Consider the following 287-nt stretch of genomic DNA (forward strand, 5'->3'; position numbering starts at 1 on the left):
ATTTCCAGGGAGCTCTGTGAAAGTGCACCCAAAGGTTCGTTAGCAGGGAGGCATTTGGGGGGTGGAGGGGTTGGTTGGACCCCTGCCGTGCCATAAACCAAGAGCAGGGCTTCACACGTGGATCAACACCTAAAGCCGAAAGCATTGGGGCACGGTGGGGGAGGTGTGCAGCACCCATGGGTACCCCATCCCACCATGAGCCCCGAGCGCTTCAGAAATCCCAGATTTATTTCAGATCGATAACAACCAACCAGGAAGGAAAGGGGAAAAAAGGAAAATAATGCCAA

This window comes from Meleagris gallopavo, chromosome 17 (genome assembly GCF_000146605.3).
Source record: "Meleagris gallopavo isolate NT-WF06-2002-E0010 breed Aviagen turkey brand Nicholas breeding stock chromosome 17, Turkey_5.1, whole genome shotgun sequence".
Classification (NCBI taxonomy): Eukaryota; Metazoa; Chordata; class Aves; order Galliformes; family Phasianidae; genus Meleagris; species Meleagris gallopavo.